The 17,243-nt window shown below is 31.8% G+C and overlaps 1 long non-coding RNA gene across 1 annotated transcript; it reads left to right on the top strand.

Moving 5' to 3' along the window:
* The first annotated feature begins 5,333 nt into the window (after positions 1–5,333).
* On the top strand, positions 5,334–7,171 carry LOC135136173 (uncharacterized). Its single transcript, XR_010281674.1, has 3 exons — positions 5,334–5,619; positions 5,759–6,556; positions 6,607–7,171. It is a non-coding gene; the product is annotated as an uncharacterized LOC135136173 (long non-coding RNA).
* The last annotated feature ends 10,072 nt before the right edge of the window (positions 7,172–17,243 follow it).

The raw sequence follows: 17,243 nt of genomic DNA, 5'->3' as shown, positions 1-17,243 counted from the left end.
AGTCGAAATATCGAAACCTTAAAAAAATCGAAAAATTGAAAAATCAAAAACCCGCAAAATCGTAAGATCGAAAAATTGAATAATAAGTAAACTGAAAAATCCCAAAACTGGAATGTCCAAAAACTGAGAAATTAAAAAATTGAAAAATTGAGAAATCGAAAAATAAAAAAATTAAGTTAAAAAATCGAAACCTGAAAAAATAGAAAAATAGAAAAACCAAAAAACCTGAAAAATCGCAAGATCGAAAAATTGAATAATAATTATATTCAATAGATATTGAAAAATTAAAATATCAAAAAACTGAAAAATCTAAAATTTAAAAATCGAAAAATTGAAAAAACGACAATTGAAAAACAGAAAAATTGAGAAACCGAAATAGGCCAAAATAAAAAATTGAAAAACTGATAAATCGAAAACCTGATCAATCAAATCTCGATAGATCGGGAATGAAAAATAGACAAATCGAAAAATTGAAAAATCGAAAAAGTGAATTCAAAAACCTGAAAAATAAAAAAATTAAAGAATTGAAGAACAGGAAAATCAAAACACTCGAAGGTCAAGAAATGGGAAAATCAAAACATCGATTAATTGAAAAATCGAAAAATTGAGAGTTTATAAAAGTTAAATTTGAAAAATTAAAAAATCGAAAATTTGACAAAATCACAATTGAAAAACAGAAAATCTAAAACCGGGAAGTCGAAAAATCAAAAGATTAAGAAATCGAAACATTTAAAAAATTCGAAAACTTGAAAAATTAAAATATCGAAGAACTGAAATGAAAAATCGAGAAATCGAAAAATCGAAAATTTTAAAAGTTAAAAAATCTAAAATTGAAAAATCGAAAAAGTGAAAAAATTGACACATCGAAAAATTCAGGAGTCAAAAATCGAAAAGTCGAAGAATCGAAAATTGAAAAATCCCAAAACTGAAATATTGAAAAACTGAAAAATGAATGAAAAACTGAAAAATGGAAAACCTGAAAAATCCGAAAACTGAAATATCCAAAAACTGAGAACCTAAAATGTCGAAAAATTGAGCAAACGAAAAATCCAAAAATTGAAGTCGAAAAATCGAAACCTTAAAAAAACTAAAAAATGAAAAATCAAAATCCTGAAAAATCGAAAAATTAAAGAATTGAAGAACAGGAATATCGAAACCCTCGAAAGTCAAGAAATGGGAAAATTAAAACATCGATTAATTGAAAAATGGTAAAATTGAAAGATCGAAAATTTGAAAAAACGACAATTGAAAAACAGAAAATCTAAAATCGGGAAGTCGAAAAATCGATTGATTAAGAAATCAAAACATTTGAAAAATTCGAAAACTTGAAAAACTGAAATATGGAAGAACTGAAATGAAAAATCGAGAAATCGAAAAATCTAAAATTTTAAATATTGAAAAATTAAAATATCAAAAAAATGAAAAATCTGAAATTTAAAAATCGAAAAATTGAAAAAACGACGATTGAAAAACAGAATATCTACAACCGGGAAGTCGAAATATCGAAGGATTAAGAAATCGAAACATTTGAAAAATTGAAATATGAAAGAGCTGAAATGAAATATCGAGAAATTGAAAAATCTAAAATTTTAAATATTGAAAAATTAAAATACCAAAAAATTGAGAAATCTACGACACATCGAAAAATCCAGAAGTCAAAAATGGAAAAGTCAAAGAACAGAAATATTAAAAAATCCCAATACTGAAATATCGAAAAACTGAAAAATGAAAGAAAAACTGAAAAATCCCAAAACTGAAATATCCAAAAACTGAGAATCTAAAGAATCGAGAAATTGAAAAACCAAAAAATCAAAAAAGTGAAGTCGAAATATCGAAACCTTAAAAAAATCGAAAAATTGAAAAATCAAAAACCTGTAAAATCGTAAGATCGAAAAATTGAATAACAAGTAAACTGAAAAATCCCAAAACTGGAATGTCGAAAAACTGAGAAATCGAAAAATAAAAAAATTGGTCTAAAGAGTTTAGACAGTACTTCCCTCGCTGTCGGAAACTTGACGACTGCATGCCTATTGTGTTTTTTTTCTCATTACATTTTTGTAGTGGGAATTTAAAAAAAAAATGCGATGACGTCATCAACATTTTTGCAAGGACACGTATATCAGTTGGGATAGATGTAGTGTAAAATTATTATATTCTCAAATTTTCGGGAAAATGAATTGGGTCGTTTTGAATATTGATTTGTAATAATCAATAAAATAACGAAACAATTTACTCACGTATACGTATCAGAGGCAACTGAAAATCGTGTATGTATAAACATTCTTAATTTAAGATGACAGGCGTAACAGCATACGTGAGAGTCAAACAGAGAAACTGTAAACAAAACGACCATCGGTTTTATTGCTTCGACTTCCGCTTATTATATAAAACATTGGGTTTTATTTTAATTCTTGACGGTGAAATTCACAATTGGTTGATTATAAACATGTCTATTTCACATTCGCGGAACCAAGTGAGCGCATAAAACAAATGCAGGTCTGTAATGTTAAAGTCGATGTAAATAAGCGTGCTACCCTTATGTTTCAACCGAGTTTTTCCTTTAACAAATTTTGTGTCTACCAAATTGGGTTGGTTGGGGTGTAATACTAATAATAAGTGTTGCCTTTAATTTAATCAATAAAATAAATTGACTTCATTAATTTTTTTGAACCACCTCTTAAGAAAATCTAAAAAATATGAATGGAATGATAAATCACAAGTACAAACTCATCATATTTTTTGCATTTTAGATAGGATTTATTCAGCAAAATTTAAGGGTGACGTCATCAATTTTTTTAGGAGGATGAACAAATACATATTGAACAAAAGTTTACCATGCTTATAATAACTTTAAAATATTCCCAAGATTTCAAAGCATTCGGTTTTCTAATTCCTGATTAAATCGATAAAATAAATTCACGCCTTCATTAATTTTTTTGAGTCACCCTGCATATGCAAATCCAAAAATATGATTGGAATGATAAATCACAAGTACAGACTCATCATATTTTGTGCATTTTAGATACGATTTATTCGGCAAACTTTTGAGCTGACGTCATCAGTTTTTTGTAGAAGATAACCAAATATATTTTGACTAAAAATTTATTATGCTCTTTATAACCTTAAAACATCTGCAAGATTTCAAAGCATTCGGTTTTGTAGTTCCTGATTAAATCAATAAAATAAATTTACGCATTCATTAATTTTTTTGAGTCACCCTGTATATGCAAATCGAAAAAATTTGAATGGAATGATAAATCACAAGAAGAGACTCACCATATTTTGTACATTTTAGATAGGATTTATTCAGCAAAATTTTGTGGTGACGTCATAAATTTTTTAGGGGGGACGACCAAATACATTTTGATCAAAAATTTACTATGCTTATGATAATTTTAAAATATCTTCAAGATTTCGAAGCATTCGGTTTTGTAGTTCCTGAGTAAATCAGTAAAATAAATTTACGCTTTCATTTATTTTCTTGAATCACCCTGTATATGCAAATCCAAAAAATATGAATGGAGTGATAGATCACAAGTACAGACTGATCATATTTTGTACATTTTAGATATGATTTATTCGGCAAATTTTCGAGCTGACGTCATCAAGTTTTTGGAGGGGATAAGCAAATATATTTTGACTAAACATTTATTATGCTCTTTATAACCTTAAAACATCTGCAAGATGTCAGAGCATTCCGTTTTGTAGTTCCTGATTAAATCAATAAAATATATGTATTTACGCATTCATTAATTTTTTTGAGTCACTCTGTATATGCAAACCAAAAAATATGAATGGAGTGATAAATGACAAGTACAGACTCATCATATTTTGTACATTTTAGATATGATTTATTCGGCAAACTTTCGAGCTGACGTCATCAAGTTTTTGGAGGGGATAAGCAAATATATTTTGACTAAACATTTATTATGCTCTTTATGACCTTAAAACATCTGCAAGATTTCAGAGCATTCAGTTTTGTAGTTCCTGATTAAATCAATAAAATATATTTACGCATTCATTAATTTTTTTGAGTCACCCTGTATATGCAAATCCAAAAAATATGAATGGAGTGATAGATCACAAGTACAGACTCATCATATTTTGTACATTTTAGATATGATTTATTCCACAAACTTTTGAGCTGACGTCATCAAGTTTTTGGAGGGGATAAGCAAATATTTTTTGACTAAAGATTTATGATGCTCTTTATAGCCTTAAAACATCTGCAACATTTCAAAGCATTCTGGTTAGCAGATTAAAAATAAATTTCAAAATGTTGTTTTATAATTTTGATTTTTTTTCCAAAAATCTGGACGTTTCGGGTGAAAAGTCGATTCAGAGTTGTAAACTACATGTGTAGGACTATGTTATTTTATACAATTGAAAACCCATTTACTATGTACAATTTTGAAGTGACGTCATCGCATTAGTGGTGGGGATGATTAGACAAATTTTGGTTAGCGTTTTACCATCTACATGATATTCTTAATATAAGTACAAAATTTCACAACAATCGGTCGAGTACTTTCGGAGATTATCTGTCTAATAAAAATCCGGGACAACAGACGGACAGACGGACAGACGGACGGACGGACAGACGGACGGACAGACGGACGGACAGACGGACAGACGGACGGACAGACGGACAGACAGACGGAAATGGGAGACCTATTTCTTCGTCTTCTAGGGGTCATGAAAGATCGAGAAAACGTAAAAGTAGAGAGTCGGCCGACGGACTCGATTACAATACTTCCTTTGCTTACGCTCGGGAAGTAAAAAATTAAGTTAAAAAATCGAAACCTGAAAAAATAGAAAAATAGAAAAACCAAAAAACCTGAAAAATCAATTATTTGAAAAATCGACAAATAAAGAGTTTATAAAAATCAAAAATTGAAAAATCGAAATATTTAAAATCCAAAAATTGAATAATAAATAGGAGTAAACTGAAAAGTCCCCAAACTAAAATTTCGAAAAACTGAGAATTCGAAAGTTGAAACAGCAGAATTCAGAAATTATGGTCGAAACCGGTTAGGATGTGTATTAGATCACGGATCGTGGCTTATAAATCAAATCGTTTCCGAACGCTTAGAGTCGACATTGGCCTGAGTGCGCTCTGGTCTGTAGATCAAACAAGTTCTCAGACGACGAACTGTAATTCGTGTGACCTGAATTAAAGTGAAGGAAACAGTAAGCAGCTTGTAATATTCTGGTAAATCTAGTGTCAATTTGTGGAAAGTAAACCGCGTCGTTAAAAATATTATGAAATTTTTTATATTGTAGTTAATTTTATTCCTAGTTAGAAACAAACACTATTGCCAACATAAGTCGAGGAGTCCTCAACCGTCATTTAATTTAAACTATGACGCTTCTCTATGTTCTCTGATATTGAGGTGGCACAAATCCCGAACTCGAACCCAAAGTCATTTAATAGATCTCTATTAACTAACCTTGCTCGAACCCGACTACCCGAATCAAAGCAAACAAACATGGAAGCATTGGAGGGAGAAATGGGACATCCAGCTTAAATGTTTTTGGTTATGTGTTAAAATTTGGACAACGGTGGTTGCTTCTCATTTTTTTTTCATTTCATTACTAAATGAAGGACAAAGGCAATATGTAAGTAATGTTAAAAAATATTCCTTTATTTCCTGTTAATTTCACACTAGTAAACAAGTCCTGTTGAATCCTTGACCAACATTTACGGCGTTGTCGCGTTGCGTTGCCGACAAAATTACCACAGTCAGATTATTTTCAGGAATGCATTAAGAGAACAAGAAATGCCTCAATGTCATGTACTTGTAAGAAAATTAACTTTGGAGGAGATAAGTCGAATGATCATAAACCCTTTTTTTATAAGCAACAGGTGTGGCCGATGCTACAAGTTTGCACATTACGGACCAAAGTGCACCACATGTTCAGTATCCTATCATTACGAGTGTGCTGTCCAGCGTGGAATGTGCTGTGAGCTTCCTATACTCCTGCAACCAAAAAATATTAGCAACTTAAAATGTTTAAAGTGTAACGAAAATGTACATTTTGGTCCATATTGTACAGTGTGTTGTTCCAAATTCCACAATTATTGTTTAACCCCTTATGAACAATGCTGTCAGCTCAATCTCTGTCGGTTGCCTTCACAACATCAGTGTCACAAATGTGAGAAGATAGTTGTTTTCGGTCCAAAATGTCCAACATGTGCAAGTGTTTATCATCCAGAGTGCGTTTCAGAAGGATTTGATTGTTGCAACAATAGAATAAGTTATAATGATTCGGGAAAATATCAGTGTGCAAAGTGTCGTAGAAATGCTGCCCTGGGAGTTATTATGTGTCAGTACTGTGGGCACATTTATCACAACTCCTGTTTGAACGGTGTTAAAAAAAAATGTTGTAAGCGTATACCGTTAGAATTATTTTTTATACCTTCTTTCAAATATGTCATAAACTATTTTAACCAGTTTAACAAGCGCAGAGAACGGATGAGGAAATTTGAAGAAATGGTTGTTAATCATACACACTCTCTTCGTAGTATGATTAAACACATACATAAAGAAGACAGGTTTTTACTAGTTTTTGAACCAAACATTTTAACCAAATCCTTATTTGCAGGACGAAGAAAAAAACCGCCGCCTGCCAGACTAATGCGTTAGACAGTATTGAAATTGTGAGTGTCAAAACTGAAACTGAGGTAGAAGTATCAGAATCAGAATCAGAATTAGAATTGGATATTCCTTCTTCACAAGTTCTGCAAAGGCAAATGATTAAGTTTCTAGAACCAATACCTGTGGTGGGAACTTCACAGATACCTGACTCAAATACAGATGGTGATGATACTCTTAAACATTTCTTTGACTTGTTGTATAATATGGTGAAGAAATTCCCGCCACAGTTACAAACTCAGGTTAAAATTGATCTTTTTAAAACCGTTACAGAGGCTGAGCTGAAGTTGCAGTGTAACATGCTTGATGTAACTTTAAATTCTAATGGTAATTAACGTTCAAAGTATTAGTGTAGTGTGTTTTCATTTTTTGTTCATATGAGGTTAAAATGTATGCCTACGTATGTTATGTTAAAACGCATGAACTGCATGTAATATGCGCTTTTTTATAATAAAAAAACCTTGTTCAAAATATTCTTTCATATCTTTTATTATTTATAAAATGGTAGTTATTTACTACTAGAAATAAATAATGACGTTTATGGTCAGTATTTTATTAAAATTACATTACATACTTAAGATAGGTGTTGGTAAAAATTAAAAATATTGTAGGCAGAAAAAGGTTTCCTTGAAACAATCACAGATTGTTGTAGAAAAGATTGAAATGGCTTAGGTACATACTACATTTGGAACAGTTACAGTAGAGTTTGAATAACCAGCGTGAAAAAATTGGTCTAAAGAGTTTAGACAGTACTTCCCTCGCTGTCGGAAACTTGACGACTGCATGCCTATTGTGATGATAATGGAATGATAAATCACAAGTACAGACTCATCATATTTTGTACATTTTAGATACGATTTATTCGGCAAACTTTTGAGCTGACGTCATCAGTTTTTTGTAGAAGATAACCAAATATATTTTGACTAAAAATTTATTATGCTCTTTATAATCTTAAAACATCTGCAAGATTTCAAAGCATTCGGTTTTGTAGTTCCTGATTAAATCAATAAAATAAATTTACGCATTCATTAATTTTTTTGAGTCACCCTGTATATGCAAATCGAAAAAATTTGAATGGAATAATAAATCACAAGAAGAGACTCACCATATTTTGTACATTTTAGATAGGATTTATTCAGCAAAATTTTGTGGTGACATAAATTTTTTAGGGGGGACGACCAAATACGTTTTGATCAAAAATTTACCATGCTTATGATAATTTTAAAATATCTTCAAGATTTCGAAGCATTCGGTTTTGTAGTTCCTGATTAAATCAATAAAATATATTTACGCATTCATTAATTTTTTTGAGTCACTCTGTATATGCAAATCCAAAAAATATGAATGGAGTGATAAATGACAAGTACAGGCTCATCATATTTTGTACATTTTAGATATGATTTATTCGGCAAACTTTCGAGCTGACGTCATCAAGTTTTTGGAGGGGATAAGCAAATATATTTTGACTAAACATTTATTATGCTCTTTATGACCTTAAAACATCTGCAAGATTTCAGAGCATTCGGTTTTGTAGTTCCTGATTAAATCAATAAAATATATTTACGCATTCATTAATTTTTTTGAGTCACCCTGTATATGCAAATCCAAAAAATATGAATGGAGTGATAGATCACAAGTACAGACTCATCATATTTTGTACATTTTAGATATGATTTATTCCACAAACTTTTGAGCTGACGTCATCAAGTTTTTGGAGGGGATAAGCAAATATTTTTTGACTAAAGATTTATGATGCTCTTTATAGCCTTAAAACATCTGCAACATTTCAAAGCATTCTGGTTAGCAGATTAAAAATTAAATTTCAAAATGTTGTTTTATAATTTTGATTTTTTTTTCCAAAAATCTGGACGTTTCAGGTGAAAAGTCGATTCAGAGTTGTAAACTACCTGTGTAGGACTATGTTATTTTATACAATTGAAAACCCATTTACTATGTACAATTTTGAAGTGACGTCATCGCATTAGTGGTGGGGATGATTAGACAAATTTTGGTTAGCGTTTTACCATCTACATGATATTCTTAATATAAGTACAAAATTTCACAACAATCGGTCGAGTACTTTCGGGGATTATCTGTCTAATAAAAATCCGGGACGGCAGACGGACAGACGGACAGACAGACGGAAATGGGAGACCTATTTCTTCGTCTTCTAGGGGTCATGAAAGATCGAGAAAACGTAAAAGTAGAGAGTCGGCCGACGGACTCGATTACAATACTTCCTTTGCTTACGCTCGGGAAGTAAAAAATTGGTCTAAAGAGTTTAGACAGTACTTCCCTCGCTGTCGGAAACTTGACGACTGCATGCCTATTGTGTTTTTTTCTCATTACATTTTTGTAGTGGGAATTTAAAAAAAATTGCGATGACGTCATCAACATTTTTGCAAGGACACGTATATCAGTTGGGATAGATGTAGTGTAATACTAAGAATAAAATTATTGTATTCCCAAATTTTCGGGAAAATGAATTGGGTCGTTTTGAATATTGATTTTTTATAATCAATAAAATAACGAAACAATTTACTCACGTATACGGCAACTGAAAATCGTTTATGTATAAACATTCTTAATTTAAGATGACAAGCGTAACAGCATACGTGCATGAGAGTCAAACAGAGAAACTGTAAACAAAACGACCATCGGTTTTATTGCTTCGACTTCCGCTTAATATATAAAGCATTGGGTTTTATTTTAATTCTTGACGATGAAATTCACAATTGGTTGATTATAAACATGTCTATTTCACATTCGCGGAACCAAGTGAACGAATAAAACAAATGCAGGTCTGTAATGTTAAAGTCGATGTAAATAAGCGTGCTACCCTTATGTTTCAACCGAGTTTTTCCTTTAACAAATTTTGTGTCTACCAAATTGGGTTGGTTGGGGTGTAATACTAATAATAAGTGTTGCCTTTAATTTAATCAATAAAATAAATTGACTTCATTAATTTTTTTGAACCACCTCTTAAGAAAATCTAAAAAATTGGTCTAAAGAGTTTAGACAGTTCTTCTCTCGCTGTCGGAAACGTGACGACTGCATGCCTATTATGTTTTTTTTTTCGCAGTGGATTTCAAAGAATTCGGTTTTGTGGTTCCTGAGTAAATCAATAAAATAAATTTACGCATTCATTAATTTTTTTGAGTCACCCTGTATATGCAAATCCAAAAAAAAATCAATGGAGTGATAAATCACAAGTACAGACTCATCATATTTTGTACAGTTTAGATAGGATTTATTCGGCAAACTTTCGAGCTGACGTCATCAATTTTTTGGAGGGGATAAGCAAATGTATTTTGACTAAACATTTATTATGCTCTTTATAACCTTAAAACATCTGCAAGATTTCAAAGCATTCGGTTTTGCAGTTCATGATTAAATCAAAAAAATAAATTTACGCATTCATTAAATTTTTTGACATCCTGTATATGCAAATCCAAAAAATATGAATGGAGTGATAAATTACAAGTACAGACTCATCATATTTTGTACAGTTTAGATAGGATTTATTCAGCAAACTTTTGAGCTGACGTCATCAATTTTTTGGACGGGATAAGCAAATGTATTTTGACTAAACATTTATTATGCTCTTTATAACCTTAAAACATCTTCAAAATTTCAAAGCATTCGGTTTTGTAGTTCCTGAGTAAATCAGTAAAATAAATTTACGCTTTCATTAATTTTTTTTAATCATCCTGTATATGCAAATCCAAAAAATATGAATGGAGTGATAGATCACAAGTACAGACTGATCATATTTTGTACGTTTTAGATATGATTTATTCGGCAAACTTTCGAGCTGACGTCATCAAGTTTTTGGAGGGGATAAGCAAATATATTTTGACTAAACATTTATTATGCTCTTTATGACCTTAAAACATCTGCAAGATTTCAGAGCATTCGGTTTTGTGGTTCCTCATTAAATCAATAAAATATATTTACGCATTCATTAATTTTTTTGAATCACCCTGTATACGCAAATCCAAAAAATATGAATGGAGTGATAAATTACAAGTACAGACTCATCATATTTTTACAGTTTAGATAGGATTTATTAGGCAAACTTTCGAGCTGACGTCATCAATTTTTTGGAGGGGATAAGCAAATATATTTTGACTAAACATTTATTATGCTCTTTATAACCTTAAAACATCTGCAAGATTTCAAAGCATTCGGTTTTGTAGTTTCTGAGTAAATCAGTAAAATAAATTTACGCTTTCATTAATTTTTTTGAGTCACCCTGTATATGCAAATCCAAAAAATATGAATGGAGTGATAGATCACAAGTACAGACTCATCATATTTTGTACATTTTAGATATGATTTATTCCACAAACTTTTGAGCTGACGTCATCAAGTTTTTGGAGGGGATAAGCAAATATTATTTGACTAAAGATTTATGGTGCTCTTTATAGCCTTAAAACATTTGCAACATTTCAAAGCATTCTGGTTAGCAGATTAAAAATTAAATTTCAAAATGTTGTTTTATAATTTTGATTTTTTTTCCAAAAATCTGGACGTTTCGGGTGAAAAGTCAATTCGGAGTTGTAAACTACATGCGTAGGACTATGTTATTTTATACAATTGAAAACCCATTTACTATGTACAATTTTGAAGTGACGTCATCGCATTAGTGGTGGGGATGATTAGACAAATTTTGGTTAGCGTTTTACCATCTACATGATATTCTTAATATAAGTACAAAATTTCACAACAATCGGTCGAGTACTTTCGGAGATTATCTGTCTAATAAAAATCCGGGACGGCAGACGGACAGACGGACAGACGGACAGACGGACGGACAGACGGACAGACAGACGGACAGACAGACGGAAATGGGACACCTATTTCTTCGTCTTCTAGGGGTCATGAAAGATCGAGAAAACGTAAAAGTAGAGAGTCGGCCGACGGACTCGATTACAATACTTCCTTTGCTTACGCTCGGGAAGTAAAAATATCTAAATTCACAATCATTGAAAAGAAAATAATTTAGAATTTTTACAGAACTGAATGTGGATACTTATGACAGTCGCGCACTTTAACCTAGAACTGGTTAGTGTTGTTTCACCATAAAGTACTGCAGAGTTGTGCAACTCTGGAAAAGATCTTACTACAACACAACTTTTTTTGATATTTTTGTTCGGTTACGAATTTTTGGGAGAAGTGTTAACATTTTTTTACAGTGATATCCTGGAAGTTATAGTTTTCAAATATTAGTTTCTTCGTCATTTGAGTACACTCTGCGTCAGTTTTGACTAAAAGTGTTTTAACGCGATAGTATCTCACACTACGTCAAAGTTGTTACACAAAGTAGATAACTACTTATTATTATTATTTTTTTTAAATGGTATGAAATTTTTCATCATGTATCTTTACAAATCAATAGCTGTTTGCAGCTTATAAAACTCTAAAATTTACAAAAGAAATAGATATTATCAACTTTGTCGTAAGTTAGGTACATTAAACCCAGGTTGTATCGAAAAAACTTACGCGAAGCTTTGGAAATTCGTATTTTACACTAAAATAGTAATAAGACAACAACGCAGACACGAAATGCAGGACTTATTTAATGTGGGACAGTATAGTGTTCCAAGTGCTGGTGCATTTTTACCACTGCCTCCTATTGTGAAGGAGTTAAGTCATCCACAATAGGCCTCTGCCTTCAAGTAATCCAGCTGCCAAACCATCAAGAGCCCAACTGTCTACACTACACAGGGCTGTACTTTCTCCTAAGATATTGATATGTACCTCACCTTATTATTATTCAGGAACTAATTCAATCAATACTTTATTGGTGTTAAAAACTTACAAATACAGTTTTACACAAGTCAAATAATAAATTAAACCAATAAACTATTAAAATTTCTACATCGAAGATAATCCTCAAAACTATAAAAACAATTCATAACAAGAAAAGTTTTGAGTTTTTTTTTTAAATATATTAATAGGCTTACTACGAAATTCTTCGGGTAAAACATTAAAAAACTTCACAGCGAAGTATCTTGTGCCTGCTTGTACCCTCTTCAAACGATTTGAATTGGGAACTAAATTTTCTTTGTTTCGGGTGTTGTACAAATGAATGTCAGTGAACTTAGAATAATTTCCAATATTGTCTTTGAGATGTAATAAACAATGTAGGATGAAAATTGAAGGCACAGTTAAAATTTTAAGTTCAACAAATGCAGATCTGCAATCATCACGGTACTGAAGTCCAGCTATAATCCGAACAGCACGCCTTTGAAGAGCAAATATCCTGTGTCGACAAGTAGAATGTCCCCAAACTAAGTTACCATACTCAATTGAAGAGTGAAAAAATGCAAAATAGGCAACTATTAATGTTTTTTGTGATACATTATTACTTAGTTGTCTCAAAAGGTATGTGTTCTTATTTAGTTTCTTAGCTAATGTATATCCATGGGCATTCCAGAGAAGCTGGTCATCGATGGTAACGCCCAAGAAAAAGTGCATGATTGGCTTGACCTAAATTTAATGTTACGCTGGTTTTAAGACTGAGGAACATGTACACCGATTTGTCGACATTCACACCTAAACTGTTGGTATCAAACCATAGTTTTGCCTTAGATTGTGCTTCCAAACTTTTATCAATGCAGTCGTTTAGACTGCTACTGCTGTTGAGTATGGTGGTGTCATCAGCGTATAGAATAACTTTTGAGTCTTCTATATTGGATGGTAGGTCATTGATGTAGACTAAGAATAAAAGAGGACCTAAGACAGATCGCTGAGGTACGCCATATTCCACAGGGAGATAATTAGAACATGTTCCATCAACCGTGACTTTTTGGATTCTATTACAGAGATAGGATGACAATAAACGACAACTAGTGGGATGTAAATTATAGAAATAAAGTTTACGAATCAGAATGGAATGGGAAACACAATCAAAGGCTTTGGTAAGATCTAGAAAAGAAATTGTAGTGAAAATACCTTTGTCAAAGGAATTTGTGATTTCACCAACAATATCAGTAACGGCTTTCGAGGTGTTTAATCTGGACCTGAAACCGAATTGATTGTTACATAACACATTCTTTTCCACAAAATAATTACATAATTGACTCATCAAAATTCTCTCCAGAACTTTCAATAAAATGGGCAATAGCGATATCGGTCGGTAATGGCTGATCTCATTGGGTTCCCCCTTTTTAAAAATTGGTAGGAGATTTGCAATCTTCAAGCAGTCAGGGAAAGTAAGCGTTTTAATACTTGAATTAATTAATTTCGTAAGGGGAGATATTATGACATCCAGAACGGTTTTGACTATTTCAACGCTAAGACCATAGATATCCTTGGTTTTACTATTTCTTAATTTTTTTACAACATCACGAACTTCAGCGCAAGACACTTCGCTAAACTGAAAATACATTAAACTATTATCGCAGTTATTATTGCACATCAACAGAATGGGATCACAGTTTGAATGAGAAAGCTTATTAATCACATTTTTTGCGATGTTACAAAAAAAATCATTAAAATCATGAGCACTTTTATTACAACACTTCGTTTAGAATTAATCATAGACCACATTGCTCGCATTTTATTATGAGATTGATTTATATATTTATTGTTGCCACTGATTTTTGCGTTTTTAATTGCTTCTCGATACATTTTGCGATATGAGTTTCTAGCTTTTTTGATATCAAGGCGATTTGTTCGAAGATAAAGATCATTCAACTTGGATAAATTATTTTTCATAGTTTTTAGATGGTAAGAATACCAATGAATGCGTTTACAATAAAATGGTTTAATTACTTTTTCTGGGAACGAGATACAAACATAGCTCCTAAAAAACAGAATGACAAAATATTTCTTAAATAGGTGTATTAAATTTATTCTTCCATATAGAATGACAAAACATTGATTTATGTTCCATAGCCTTTCAAAAAGGTTCTGATTTGGCCAAAAACTCCAGAAAGGAAAAAAGAGATGGCCCAAAGAAAAAATTCCTTCTGTGGCGAGCTCTTCTCATTGGCAGATGTATCATCGGAAAAAAGAAGATAAAAGAAAACCAAAAACTAGAACGAAAGAGGTTACACGAAGAAAATCAACTACTAAAAGAAGCAAATATTTTCAAGAAACGACGAAAAGTCAACAAATGACCCTACCAAAGGAATGATTTTGTTATTATCAACGCGCCGAATTGTATCTCATACGCTAGAATCAGTGCTGTCCCGGCGATAGTTTGATTACAAATATATTTTTCTTTTGGACTATTTCAATATAATATAACATTTCAAGATCACAAATCTATGGTCCTGTGGTTGAAAAATTAAAAAGGGCATCGAGTATTATTATTTGAAGTAATATAGTAATATAAAAGTAGTTTTTTTACTAGCTGTAAACACTCCTAGCGACGCACTGGCTACGACCTTGTGGACCAGATCAAGGTGTCCCCGCTACTCGCCGTTAAACACACCTTACTTCAACTGGGGGATTGCAGCGGTGAAACAAATTCCCGCGTACTGGTTATTATCAAATATGAAGAGATGTACTACCTGGGACAAATTTTAAACATAGTTGATCAAAAGATCAGAGTCAATGTTATCTATAAAAGTGGTGTGAACACGGAGGCCAAAGAAGATATTATTAAAAAAATTGAAACATCATCCAAGCTAAATAATCGAGGAGTGTTTAATGTGGAAGAAATACACGAGTTTGATAATTATTTTTAACTTTTTCTTTAATTTATTGTTTATATTTTTTAATATGTTTTTGTTTAATCAAGTTGATATGTTTTAATTGCAATATTGTTAAAAGTTTTGGTATTTAATAGACTGAAATTCGAATTATCATCTACTACGACAAGACCGATCATTTAGTGGTGCAGAACAATTTTCGGTATATCATCTACTACTACCATTCATTATTTTAACTTTCATTTAATATTTCTCATTCAAATGATCATATATTTACTAAAAAAAAAAACAACTTTTACAAAAATGAATCATTTCATAAGAGACCCACATATCAAATTCGGTAAAGAAGAGTAGAAATGAATTTTTTACGGGATTTCATTTTAAGGGATCTGCGTAAGTTATCATCTATAGGGACTTTTACCTTACGAGGTTTTTGTCCACCACCCTTACCTTCATTGAATGAAAACAGAGCCGGCCCTGCACAGCCCGCGCCCATAGACCACTAAGATGATTTAGGGCACGGCTATTTACATTTTCAATAGAGTTCCTAATGCTTGCGGTAATTGAGATTGCAGTGCTATAAAAACAAAGTCAGACTGGGACAATTATACCATCGAAAATAGGACTATTCTGTGCAATACGTATGGTCATTTTAGTGTATTACAACAACCCGTGCTCATTATACTGGGTGTCTGTAAAATGACGGATTAACTCTTCAGTAGGTACGTTATGTACGGGGGTTTCGGCACTTCCAAAAAAACAATGAAAAAATCCTTAATTTTATATATTATAAAAGTAAAATTGGCAACACAGCACGCATCTAATCCGTGATTATCTTCGGTTTACTTTCTGATTTTATATATACCTCTAGATTATGAAAAAAGTAGTCTCCCGTTTCCGTCTGTCTGTCTGCCTGGTGTCTGTATCCATTTTTATTAAACAAGTAATCTCCGAAACTACTGGACCGATTATTGTCAAATTTTGTATGTATATTAGGAATACCATGTAGATGGTTAAATGCTAATTAAAATTTGGCTAATTATCCCCACCATCGATGGGATGACGTCATTTCTAAAATTTGAAATAAAAAGTTTTTTGAAATTTTATAGAATAAGATACTCCTGCACTTGTGGTGTGTGAAGCCGTGTCAAATTTTCACCCCAGACATCCAAAATTTTTGGAAAAAATTCAAAACTATAACAATATTTTGTAATACATACATATAACTTTAAAACTGCAAAACCGACTACTCTGAAATTTTATAAATATTTTAAGATTATCGTAATCATGGTAAATCGTTAAGCAAAATTTATTCATTTAACCCCTCCCTATCCAAAATGTGCAAAATATGATAAATCTATACTTATGATTATCGTCGCGTTAAAAGTTTTTAAATTTCTTATACAGGGTGACTCAGAAAAAATAATGCAAGAGTCAATTTATTTTATTGATTAAATCAGGAACGGCTCAGTCCGTTTTCCCCAAAATTTGGGAGTACAATACTGTTGTCATTAGTATTACACTGCACCTATCCAAAGTGATATATATGTCTCTGCGAAAATGTTGATGACGTCATCATAGGGCGAGGGAAGTTCTGTCGAAATAACTTTCGACTAATTTTTTTTAGGACAATAACCGTAACAACCAGTAGTTATTAATAAAACAAGCTGTTATTTTTCATTAATAAATACTTAAACCAAAAAAGAAACGTCCAATAAAGCATAACCAACTAAACACTAGAGAAGATGTTCAAAATTCCTGCCTTGTAGATAAGTAAGCTCGTAATATTTCCAAATTTTGATGATTTTTTGTAAAACTTAGTCATCAGTACTTGCTAAGATAAAACTGATTTTAGCAAATGAGATCCCTCTAAGAAAATAGAGGGTGGGTGCGCGGGGCTAGTACCTGTTAAGATGAGAGT

Source organism: Zophobas morio, unplaced genomic scaffold (assembly GCF_036711695.1).
Source record: "Zophobas morio isolate AGI-343-1 ecotype UQ-CSIRO unplaced genomic scaffold, CSIRO_AGI_Zmor_V1 ptg000026l, whole genome shotgun sequence".
Taxonomy (NCBI): Eukaryota; Metazoa; Arthropoda; class Insecta; order Coleoptera; family Tenebrionidae; genus Zophobas; species Zophobas morio.
This window is presented reverse-complemented; position numbering and strand designations above follow the sequence as displayed.